Genomic DNA, 12221 nt, shown 5'->3' on the forward strand with positions numbered 1-12221 from the left:
AGCGTTCCCTGGGGCAAGGATGAACCTCCTTTTATCAAGGGCCGTGGGCAGTGATGAGAACAGGAGGGATTTGTCCAAGGTCAGCCAGACCAAAGACAGTGTGTAGCAAATGCCTCAGCATAAGAAGAGAGTGTGGGAAAGTGACTGGCACCTATGCCAGACATGACTTCTCTTCTAGGAAGGACAAGAGTGAAGTAAGTTGTTTGGACTTTTGAGACCCACAATTAGTTCACTAATTACCAGATGAACATGTGTCAAGAAACATTTAAGTTTTAAGAGTTCTTCAGTAGCCGGCCGGTCGTGGTGCACACCTTTAATCCTAGCACTCAGGAGGCAGAGGCAGGCGGAGCTCCATAAATTTGAGGCCAATCTGATCAACAAAGTTAGTTTCAGGACAGCCAGAGCTACACAGAGAAACCCTGTCTCAAAATACAAAAAAAAAGAAAAAAAAAGAGTTCTTCATTCTTAGCTTTCTTCTCTTCTCTTCCCTCCACCACAGATTTTTGTCTCATGAAATCTTAAACCTTCCCATATGTTCTATATCAAGGCCTCAGCCTGCATCTCCCTCTGCAGGACTCCAAGCTTCCCTGAATGGCTGCTGTCACTTCCTGTCATTGTGGGTGTCTCTCACAGGTGCTAGGCCTTCCAGACATGGCTGCTCTGAAATGGAATCCATTCTCTTGTGGCCTTCATCAAGTCCTGTGGGATTTTCATATTTATTGTACATGTTTCATCTTCGATTCTCTCATGGAACTGCCAGGAACTTGGCTTGAATTGTGCCCTTCAAAAGGTCATGGGCTGGAAATCTCTCAGCATAGGGAGATGGTAGAGCCTGTAACAGGTGGGGCCTCAGTGGGTAAAGTATTTGTTGCGTAAACATGAAGACGTGAGTTCAGATCTCCAACACTCATATAAAAGCCAGACTCAGTAGCACACATCTGTAATCCTAGAGCTGGGGAAGCCATGGCGAATGACCCTAGGGCTGGCTGGCCAGCCAGTCTAGGCAAATCAATGACTCCAGGTTCAGTAAGAGACTAAAAAAAAAAAAAGGTGGAGAACAATTGGGAAAGACCCCTGTCATTGACCTCTTACATACACACACACACACACACACACACACACACACACCAAGGCAAGGCTTAGTGCAAGGTAATTAGGTCACAGGATTTCACAGCTAGAAGATGTGGGGGACTCTGATGTGGGAAGTCCTTCTGTATATATGTTGCTTTTAGGTTAATAAATAAAGAAACTTCTTGGACCTACAGCAGGGCAGAATAGAGTTAGTGGGGAAAACTAAACTGAATGCTGGGAGAAAGCAGGCAGAGTCTGAAATGCTGCAGGAGGAGGCAGACTCTGGAGAACCTTACCAGTAAACCATGAGCCTTATGGTAAAATATAAAATAACAGAATGGGTTAATTTAAGATGTAAGAGCTTTCTAGAAATATACTTAAGCTATTGGCCAAACAGTATTGTTATTAATGCAGTTTCTGTGTGATTATTTGGGGTCTGGGCAGTGAAGAATGAACAAACAGCCTCTGTCAACAGATTGGCACCCAGCATGGGGCTGAGTACATCCACATAAAATCTGAGAGATCTTTGAAAGGAATTCTAGACACATAAGAACAGAGTTAAGCAGTTTCTTGATAGCCACATTTTTTTGGATGGTCTCTGTTTGTTGGCAGTGGGCAGGAGCACCATGGCTCCTTTAAGAGAAGGCTTACTGACTCAGCATAAGAAATAGTGATTTTGGCTCTTTCAGGAGGCAGAGCACCTAAATGGGGTTTGTAGGCAGAATGCTGCAAGTTACTTGGTGGCAGCATGAGCCAATTGCTTACCAGAGTTGGGGTGGTGAATGCAGCTGCCTCCCAGTGATCCCAGAGCTGACAGTGAATTACCTCTGCCATGTTAAAAGGCCGAGAGAGGCAGAGCCAGTATCCAGGGCTGAGACGACCACCCTGCTTACCATTTTAAAATGCATTTTGTCAGAAAAGGATTTTACATACACAATAAAGATAAATTCCAATGGAAAAGATCTCTAAATGGGTCACAGTGTTAAATAAATGTCCACAGGCTTGGGAGAGAGAGGGAAAAGAGTAAAGAGACAGTAAATGTAATATAAAAGAGTACAGACAGTCATAGATCAAAGGAATAAAGATAATAAAATAAATATTAAGCTTGTAGAAAAAGTAATAGAGTAAGAAAATTAAGCCACATAAAGATGGAATATACACAGAGAGTCTGGATTATGTATATTATTATGTCTTCTTTGATTTTTTTAACTGTGAATGAGCTAAGTACAGAGAGACATTTCATTAGACAGGCAGCTAAGTTAAGCCAACATATATATTTTAAAGGTATTTTGACTTCAAAATTTGGGTCTAAGGATATCTTGCTTTGAAAAAAAAGGTTCTGCTTTTGTTTCCACAGAAGATGAGAATCTGTGGGTTCCTTCCAGACTAATGTGATTTCATGGACCAAGAACCCCTGAAAGGTCACCATGAACACTCAAAAACACTTTGCCCAACAAAAATCAGGAAGCAGTTTGGAAAGAACTATTCCCAAATTCTCAAATATTGTTTATAAATGTTTGTTTACATTTAAAGGGGGAAATGCTATAGAGATGAATGCTTTGCATTGGTATGGATCTTGGTTTATTGATACAAACTTAAGGTCAATTTTGTTATATGTATATTTCTGCTCTTGATTAAGGTGTTGTGTTTATGCAGCTCATTTAAAAATGTAATATATAATTAAGAAACACAGGTTTAATAGTCATGTATAATAGTTAATCTTATAGTCATGTTGGTTAGGTTTTCTAGATACATAGAAATATATTTCAATTAGATAGGTATTCTTCAAACTTTTCAAAGACTAACAGAATATGGTATTTAAAATGTTTTTTTTAAAAAAAAACTTAGAACTTTACATGACAATGAGACACATCTGTTTTTGGCAACACCAATCTACTTCAAGAAGATGATGGGTATCAAAGAGGCTCCTTATGAAGTTGGTCAGCTATTTGGGCAAGAAACTGCTTTGCCTGAGCTTCTTAATGTTTTTCTGTATAAACTGGACATGCAGGACCCACAGAGAAATGATTGCTGGATTTGCCTAAAGGTGAAACAATACTCCGTGGTTCCTGCTTCATGAAAGAGTCTGCTAGACATTCTGCAGGACACAGAAGAAAGTGACTGACAAACTGTCAATATAGGTGAAACTCTCTTTGAAATTTCCTGCTTCGGGGAAAAGTCTGCCAGATACTATAGGCCTGTAGGCTGAAGATGGGTGCCCCAATGGTACAGAAGAACTTTGGGTAATTTTCCAGGCAGTAAGATGTCTCTGTCAATTCTAGAGTTTTGAAAGTTGCTTACAATGCACTGCCTGCTAACTTAGGTAATATTATGTCTTTCTGTGGTCTTTGGTAGAGTTAAAGAATTTATAGTTATAGTTTTCTTTAGTTATGATAAAAGACAAAATAGATATAAATATTGTAAACTTAATTCTTGCTTTATACCTGTTTTCATATGTAATTTTACTATGTTAAAGTTAAAACCTTTTTTATTTAGACAGAAAAGGGGAAAGTTTTACTGTATATGTGTTGCTTTTATTGGTTAATGAATAAAGAAGTTGCTTGGGCCTACAGCAGACCAGAATAGACCTAGGTTGGGGGAAAACTAAACTGAATGCTGGGAGAAAGTAGGCAGAGTCTGAGACGCCATGTAGCTGCCAGAGGAGACAAACACCAATGATCCTTACCAGTAAACCACAAATCTCATGGTAAAATATAAAATAATAGAAATGGGTTGATTTAAGATGTAAGAGCAAGCTATTGGCCAAACAGTATTGCAATTAATATAGTTTCTGTGTGATTATTTTGGATCTGGGCAGTGGGGATAAACAAACAGCCCCCATCAACAGGACTATGCTTAGATCCCAAAAGAGTGGGTTGTTATAACAAGAATGAACTTGACCACTGGTCATCTCTGGATTCCCGCTTTGCCATGTGGTCTTCAGCGCTGGGATGTCACCCACCACAAGGCCCTTAGTGAGATAGGACAGGTGTGGCTGCCTAATAAAAGAGTTTCTGTCTCCCAAATGGTAGTTTTAATGAATTTGCTTTCCAGAGTTTGATATTTTGTAAGAGAAGCAGAGAACAGACTTTTACAGTTTCTAACCCTAGCATGGGATTTTACCTGCCATATTCAGATATTAATCCAGCTATTTTAATAGGCATTGCTCCCAAACAATGATTCCAAAACATATACATTGATTTTGTTTTTTCCATTTTTGTGTGCAGTTAAATGCAGAAGTGTTACAGAAAGCAGGGACCTTGAATCCTTCTACATATTCTCAGACAGTTTTACCTGCAGGAGCAGCTCCAGTTCCTACCATCGAGGAGTGTGGTGAAGTGTGATGCTATTTCTTTGAAGGAAACCTTCAGAAGTGGCACACACTGTTTTCAGTCCATTGGCCAGAACCCATTCCCACCAAAGCCAGCTCTGGGATACGCTGGGAATATTTTTCTTTAGTCTGGGCATTGAAAGCTTGCTAAAAGTCAGGGTCTGACTTATTAAAAGGACCAACACTGAGGAGAACTAGAGATATTTAGAACCTGGCTTTATAAACAGAATAGTATTTAATAAACATTGGCAAGCCTAATAAATGTAACTATTACTCCACTGAGTAAATGATCATAGAAAATCAATAGCTTGCATTGGGTGGTGCCATGAGTGTGATCGCAGAGCCCTTCCAAGGGCCAAGCAGTTCGCTAGATTTGGGGATAGTAAAGTCTGCCTCCTGGTTTGCTGTGTTCTTTTTAAATTTTTAAATTACATTTTGTCTGCGTGCTTGCACGCATTCTAGTGTGTGTGTGTGTGTGTGTGTGTGTGTGTGTGTGCTTGTGTGTGTTCAAATGGTACATATTTAGGACTATCTTGTGTGTGATCTATGTGCATTTATGCTGCCAAGTGATTTGTGTGGAGACACACAGCCCGTGACTGAGTAGGTGTTTGCAAACACCTCTGTTCTCAAACCTTTACACATGGTGTCCACTACCTCGGTCCCCCTATACCCTGTGACTCTGAAACGTGACAGGGGCTTGGGAATTCTCTTACTGAGCTGGAGATGTGGGACAAAGTTAGGAGGAGCAGATAAAATGTGGGGAGCAGGGGCTGCCACCGGATGAAGACCTGGGGCGATAATGGAGGAGGCGAATTTTGGCCAGAGAACCAACTTGATAGTGATTGCTGCATTGTGTCTGTGGGAGACAAGATGAGAACAGAGTGCAGTGTCCAACTTTAAAAGTCTCCCACACAGGAACAGCCTGGCCTGGCTGGCTCTGAATGCCTCCCCTCCCTCCACCCCTCCAATCTGGGCAGCTATGAGTTCCACGTGGAGGAGGAGAGGGGACACTGGCTATCAAGGTCCTACACACAGGCCTGCAAAGGACTTTAGCCTGATTTCACGGGCTCCTCTCACTAAAGCCCTTAAGTCAACAATAATGTCAAAGAGATGAGACCCCCAACAACTGAAGTCTCTGATAAAGACCTTTCCCCTCTGTGCATGTACATTCTATCTGTCCGAGGGCCTGTGGGGCCTGTGGCCCAGGGGGAGGCAACATGGATGGCCAAGGTTTCAAAAAGCATGGCAAGAGTATCATGGAGAGGCCAGGATCTGAACCAATCCTCCATCAGCCCCTCTCCATGAGAGACACATGCCAGGGCAAAGTATTTTGTCTACAAATTTGTGTGTTTGTGTGGTATTGAGAGTTGAAGCCAGGGTCTGGTACATAGTTTACAGGTGTTCTACCAATCAGGCTACACTTCTAGGCCTTTTTTTTTAATAATTCTTCAAAACAGTAAGAAAAACACTAAGAGTAACCCATCACCCTCAGTTCTTAGGAAATGCTATATTGATTTTATTTACTTTAACCCGGTAAGATGTTTATTGTCCATTATTATTGGGTTTTTGTCATCCTGTTCTCAGTTTGATCTCCCAGGGCCTCCCCTGTCTAGAACGAGGATCCCAGTCCTTAGCCATGACCGTGTGTAGGGAGTCAAGAATGCCTTGAGTGAATGGGGAAAGGTGGGATGAAGGCCTGAGTGGATACACATTCCCTATTGGACACGGGCTTGGTCAGAGGACCAAGACCTCTGACCCCCAGAAACTTGGAAAGGCCAAGTCTTCCTCTGGTCCACGCAGACGTGTTTACAAAATTGACCAGTACATGGCAAGACTAGCAACTGCAGCTTCCTCCTGGAGGTTTGCATTCTGAGACTGCTCGCCTACAGAGACCTCCCACCAAGCCTCGCTAAGCCTGCCCCCCTGTGCTAAGGGTAATGAATGTGCTGAGATTGCAGGTTGCTGAGGTAGCTGATGCCACTCCATCCAAGTGCTCAAGGCCCGCCTGCCCCAGCGATTCCGTACCTGTCTGTGTAGTCGTCCTTTCTCCACTCCCTTGCTGCCACCCGTCAGCTTCCAGAACCAAGTCTTTTGGGATGCAGCAACTTTGGTGTTTGTCTCTTTGCTTCTCAGAATCAGGGTATGACGAAGGCCCTCTGACTGCTCCCTGGCTGGTTCTAAGAGGCTGCAGGATTGCTGTTGCCCATGAAGTTCCACCAAAGCACAGGCTGCTCCCTCTCACCACAGCACCACCGCCCAAGGTCAAACCCATCCCCTCGCTCATCCCAAGGAGACCCAGGCTCCATGTCTTAACTGGGGTGCTCTAGAAACCAAAGAAGAGGGAAAATACGCAAGTTTGTCTTTTATTTGTGGATTTATTATATTGAATTACAAAAAACCAAAACAAAACAACAACAACAACAACAAAAAGGTAGCAAGGATCCAACAGTAGTTGCCTTGCAGCTGAGAGGGTGAGAAGCCAGTAGTTGCTTGGCCCACAAGGCTGGGTGACCACTGTACCAAAGGCCTCGTGGGTTTCTGGAGAGTCATTGGTCTTCAGTCCGTGTTGGAGGCAGAAGAAGCTGTCTCCAATGTCAGCAAGGGAGTCAGCAGCAGCGATGGGCAAATTAACTTGGTGGAGAGAGGGAAGGCCAGGAAAGCAAACAGCAAACAACCTTCCTTCTCCCTTCCTTTTTTCAATCTGGGTTGTTACCAGACCATGCCATCCAGATTTGGGATGGGTCTTCCCACATCAGTCAAGGGCATCCCCCACAGATGCAGCCACAGCCCACAGGACAACCTAAAGCAGACAATTCCTCTTTGAGAATCCCTGATCAGGCGGTCATGCCTGAGAGGACATCCACCTGAGTTGGCTTCCTTGTGCTTAGGTCTTCCTAACGAAGACAGTGGGCAGGCAAGGAACAGTCTTCTTGGCTGCTCCTGGAACATGTGCACGCGTGTGCACACACACATACACACACGCACATACACGCACCACACACGCGCATACACACACATACACACATTTTCAGTTTTCCATTTAAAAAAGGAAGGCCACTCAGAACACAAGGTCTGACTTCTCCTTCAGACAGAGCAGGAAAGAATGATGTTTTCACGATGCCCACTCAAACAAAATAGAGAAAAATCCCAGGCAAATGCTACATAACAGTCTTGTAAGGATCTGTTTGTGTTTATTTTATGTGTGTGTTTTGCCTGAATATATGTAAGTGCACTGTGTGCTTGCCCGGCACCAGAAGAGGCCAGAAGAGGGTGTCTGAACCCCTGGAGCTGGAGTTCCAGAGGGTTGTGAGCTCGCATGTGAAGGCTGGGATTGGAATCCAGGACGTCGGCAAGAGCAGCAAGTGCCGTGAACACCACTAAGCTATCTTCCGCCCCTCTGCTAAATTCTTAGTTTGTCCCTTTTCTGCACTATTTTTTTAAAAAAAATACAGTAAACACATGTTTATAGTCTTATTAATACACACCAATCTTAAGAGCAGGTCGTGCCCCTCTCGTGTGTCATGTGGTGGCACGGGTGAGGGAAAGACGCCCTCCTCCCCCTTGCCCCTTGCCACCTGCAGCTCTCGGGAAAGTGGGCCCTGCTGCTCGCCTGGGCAGCATGGTGGAGTTGACCCAGCTGGCAGAGGCTCCAGTGAGCTGGCCCTGACCACACCCCCTGCGTGTGCCACTTGGTGGAGAGGGCAAGGGAACGACGCCCTACTTCCTTGCCCCTTCCGCCTGTGGTGGGTGAGGGAGTTGACTCTCCCCCTTACCAGCTGCAGCCCTCACCTGGGCAGCACAGTAGAGCTGACACTATTGACAGGGTGAACCAGCCCTGAGAACGTGAGCGTGAGAAATCCGGCCCCACCCCTCATCTGCCAAGTGGTGGTGTGGGCAGGGGAGAGATGTCCTCCCCCATTCCTATTCTTCGCTGCCTGTGGACGTGGAAGAGCTGACCCTGAAGTCTTTTTTTTTTTTTTTTTTTTTTTTTTTTTTTTTTTTTGGTTTTTCGAGACAGGGTTTCTCCGTAGCTTTTGGTTCCTGTCCTGGAACTAGCTCTTGTAGACCAGGCTGACCTCGAACTCACAGAGATCCGCCTGCCTCTGCCTCCCGAGTGCTGGGATTAAAGGCGTGCGCCACCACCGCCCGGCCCCTGAAGTCTTAAGAGCAGCTGCAGCACTCAGGAGACTGGCCCCTACACCTCCCCTGGGCAACACAGCAGAGCTGACCCTGACAGCCCAGGTGTAGGAGCTAACCCTGAGGGTGTGAAAGCGGGGAAGGGTGAACTAGCTGGGGCAATGCTGGAGAGCTCACCCTGGTGGTGAGGTCAAGGGAGAGCTGGTGGGATCCAACCCTGCAGCTATCCAGGACCAGAACCAGGGTTATGAGTTGGCCCACCCCGTCTGTAGCTGCTGAAGCATATGAAGGGACTGGTCCCGGAGATCCAAAGCTGCAGGATCTCCATGACACAGGGCAACAACAGGATACCCAAGAGGAGTCTCAGCTAGCACCCAGCATCAATAGTGTAGCAGAAACCAGAGGCCTGGAGCAGACCAGTAACACTTGCAAGTGAAGGTACGGGGACAAAAGTGTTAACTGCGTGACTCACTGTGTCACACTGCTTCCATGGCGAGGCTTTTCCTCTTTTCTTTTTTTTCCTCTTAAATTTTACTTTATCGGGGAGAGGGCTTGCAAGGGCAGAGGGCAGATGCGAAGGGACGGGGAAATGAATGGGATTGAGATGCATGATGTGAAAGACACAAAGAACAGATAAAAAGAAAGTAAGAAAAAATACACACCAGTCTTGGTCTAAAGACAAGAACACCTGTCTTTAGTGAGAGAAGCTGCTGTCTGGGGCCCAAGTCATAGTTTATAGTAGGGCCTAGTGTGAGGTAGGCCAAGGGTCCTGGGTTTCATACCCAGCATGGCAAAAGGAGGGGGGAGTCACCCTTGGCTAGGACTAGGGTACAATGAGACATGTGGCCAAGGGATGACATTTTAGAAAGCATTAGCCTGAAAGTTCCCCAAGAGTAACGGTACCCTGATAGTCAGCCTTTGTTGCTGTGTCCAAGGCAGCTATGCTAGGCCTGGCTCGGGCAAAGCTGGTAGCACTGTTGGCTCAGTGGCCATGGGCTCCCTTTCAAACTCGGCTTCTGGCGTCCTTTCCATCTGGGAGTCATCTGCCTTTTGTGTGTTTGTGGAAAAGACAATTGTATCCCACTATAGAAGGTGCTAAAGACTCTGACCTGACTGCCCCCCATTTTAATCCCAGCACACGGGAGGCTGAAGCAGGTGGGTCTTCGTGAGTTCAAGACCAACCTTCTAGGACAGCCAGGGCCCTGGAAGCTAACCACCGCCACCACTAACAATCAGAGTTCACCTTCCTCACTCCTCGGCCTCTCTGCTGCTGGTCCCTCTCCTTCCCTAGTGTCCCCCTGGCTTACGTCCCTTGTCAGTGTAGTTCAGACCCAGTGTCAGAGACACAGACTCCTAACTGCACATCTTCAAATTCAATTTGGACATTGAAAAGCATTGAAAGTCTAAGGCTCAGATTGCTTACCCAGAATTGAATTCAAGGCCACCCCACCCTTTTTTGTGTCTGGAGTGGACACAGAGTAATTGTTGGGGCCCTGTGGAAGATGGGAGACAAAGACGCTAACATTTTATCTGGGCACATTCCGGAGATTATCACTTTCTTACACTCCCTGGCCCTCTGACCGTCCTCCTCTGTCTTCCTATCACGTCAGCCTCCCCAACCGGAGACTTCACTCCTGAATACTTCCTTTGTCTTCTTCCCGCAGAAGCAGCCACTGACCTCCCGGGGCAGATAATGCTTTTCCTCTTCTAGGTGTGGACTTTTCTAACTTAGACCCATAAAAACTGCCCAGCCACTGTAAAAGCAAATAGAAAAAATAGAGAAGCAGACAATCAACTTATATCCAGTTGCCGGTGGGCCAAGGACAAAGATGCTGGGAAGGGGGAGGACTTGAGAGTTCCCGTGTTTGCCGTTTCTTGGGTCTGGTTGTTTTGTGACAATGTCTCAATAGCCCTGTGGGCCTCAAATTCCTGATCTTCCTGCCTCTACCTCCCAAGGGCTACCACCACATCCAGCAAAACAAGCGTTTTAAAACAAGCTCCATAACCTTTGAAAAATACTCAAGAAATGGCTGTTAAATAAATACCAACAAAAGATGGCCTCCAGAGTTCTCTCCCGTGTACAGGCAGACAGAGCTGGGATTTCAGCCACTCTCAGGCTTTCGTTATATGGTAATTCTGAGCTCCAAAGCCTAGTGCAGGGTGGCACTCTGGTCCTCTCATGGTTGGATGTGGCCGTGACACTGTTGTTGCTAGTAAGCTGTGTTAACACCAAGGTCAGACCAGGCGGCTGACAGGGAGCTCTCCAGAGCTCGCGCTTCTACTACAGCATCAGCACCAAACAGCAAAACTCTTGGGTCAGGATTTTACAGGCGAGACAACATGGAGCCACAGCCCCAGCTGAGCTGCAAATGGATACAGAGCAGAACAGAAAAGTCTGCTCAAAAGTTAATTTACATTTATTTCTTTGTTGTTGTTTATGTGCATGCCTGGGCTAAGTTCGAGCACAAAAGCCCAAGGCCCGCCAGGGGAAGTTGTTCCTTGCCTCCTATCGTGTGGATCCTGGGGACCAAACACAGGTCAGCAGGCTTGGCAAGCACACCAGGGTTCGGATTCAGGGACTCTTACAGATAAACTGAACGCGTATTGCTTTATGACATGGTCATGAGGCTTTGACGACCCGAGAAGGGTTGTAATGGCTAAAAGCTGTGGGTATGGATGTCAGGTGGATGAGCACTCACTGTGAGGGTTAATTTTGAGTGCCAACTTTACTGGATTAAGGAAGCATAGGGCATTGAGGAGGAATAATGGATGCGTCTCTAAGGGAGTCTCCAGAGAGCCTTAACTGAGGAGGAAAGGCTCATCCTGCATGTGAGTGGCGTCATTCCGCCGTGTCCCACTCTAAAAACGAGGCTGCTGCCTCGAGGAGAAGGAAGTGGATATCAACACTCACCTCACATTGCTTGTGGGCTATAGCTGCCGTTTGACCAGTGATGTCTTCCTCTCCATGACTGACTGTCTCCTAAACCCTTTCCCCTTAAGTTGCTTCTCGTCAAGCCCTTGGTCACAGAAGCACCGGATGGAGGGGCGTGCTAACCAGTTGTGCTAATCTAATCCTTTACAACGCAGGTATCTGTCAGTCATCACCATACAGCTTAAGTACTCTAGGCTTTACTTGACCTTTCGACCTCATTAACCCTTTAAAGACATGTTAGGGAATGGCTGAGATTAAAAGCTTGCGCTGCCCCTAATATGTAGTAGATCCAGCTTTCCCGGCTGTGTATACGGTCATTTATACACTGCTTATGTGTGTTTCCATTGCATGGGGCTTGACAAGTAACAGAAATGACAGAACACACGAGGGACTTGAGTTTGCACTTCCCTGATGGCTAAAGATGTTGGTCATTTTTCCATGTAATTATTGGTTACTTTTGTTCTTTTTGAGTTCTTTATATATTCTGGATATAAATCCTCTGTCAGATGAATAACATGTGGACATCTCTCCATTCTGTGTTAAAAATGGCAATCAGCCAGATGGTGGTGGCGCAATACTAAAGGAGCAGAGGCAGGCAGATCTCTGTGAGTTCAAGGCCAGCCCGGTCCACAAAGTGAGTTCCAGGACAGCTAGGGCTGTTACACAGAGAAACCCTGTCTTGAACACTGCCTCCCACAAAAGAAAATGCAATCATTGAAGAAAAATAAAATCCTGGAGAGGATGGAAGGG

This window comes from Microtus pennsylvanicus, chromosome 2 (genome assembly GCF_037038515.1).
Source record: "Microtus pennsylvanicus isolate mMicPen1 chromosome 2, mMicPen1.hap1, whole genome shotgun sequence".
Classification (NCBI taxonomy): domain Eukaryota; kingdom Metazoa; phylum Chordata; class Mammalia; order Rodentia; family Cricetidae; genus Microtus; species Microtus pennsylvanicus.